The sequence below is a fragment of the Galeopterus variegatus genome, unplaced genomic scaffold, assembly GCF_000696425.1.
Source record: "Galeopterus variegatus unplaced genomic scaffold, G_variegatus-3.0.2 Scaffold211, whole genome shotgun sequence".
Taxonomy (NCBI): domain Eukaryota; kingdom Metazoa; phylum Chordata; class Mammalia; order Dermoptera; family Cynocephalidae; genus Galeopterus; species Galeopterus variegatus.
In genome coordinates, this window is record NW_007726322.1 from 92507 (window position 1) to 93420 (window position 914).

Genomic DNA, 914 nt, shown 5'->3' on the forward strand with positions numbered 1-914 from the left:
AAAAAAAAAAAAAAAAAAAAAAAAAGATCAGAGCAGAACTTAGTGAAATTGAAACCCAAAAAACAATGCAGAAGATCAATGAATCAAAAAGTTGGTTTTTGAAAAGATAAATAAAATTGACAAAGAAGATTTAAATAACAAAAATTAGAAATGAAAAAGGTGATATTACAACTGATTCATCTGAAATACAAGGAATCATTTGAGACTACTATAAACAACTCTACGCCAACAAGTTTGAAAATCTGGATGAAATGGATAAATTTCTGGACACACATAAGCTCCCAAAATTAAGCCATGAAGATGTAGAAAACCTGAACAGACCAATAACAATAAAGGAGATTGAAGCTGTTATCAGAAGGCTCCCAACAAAGAAAAGCCCAGGACCAGATGGATTCACAGCAGAATTTTACCAAACATTCAAAGAGGAATTGACACCAATTCTTTACAAACTATTCCAAAAGATTGAATCAGACGCAAATCTCCCAAACTCATTCTATGAAGCAAACATCATCCTGATACCAAAACCAGGTAAAGATATAACCAAAAAAGAAAACAACAGGCCGATATCCTTGATGAATATACATGCAAAAATCCTCACTAAAATACTAACGAACAGAATACAGCAACACATACGTAAAATTATTCAAAACGATCAAGTGGGATTCATCCCAGGGATGCAAGGTTGGTTCAGCATACGCAAATCAATAAATGTGATATACCATATTAATAAAGCCAAGCACAAGGACCATATGATCATCTCTATAGATGCTGAAAAAGCATTTGATAAAATTCAGCACTCATTCATGACAAAGACAGTCTATAAGTTGGGTATAGATGGAAAGTATCTCAACATAATTAAAGCCATATATGACAAACCCACTGCCAACATCATCCTGAATGGGGAAAAGCTGAAA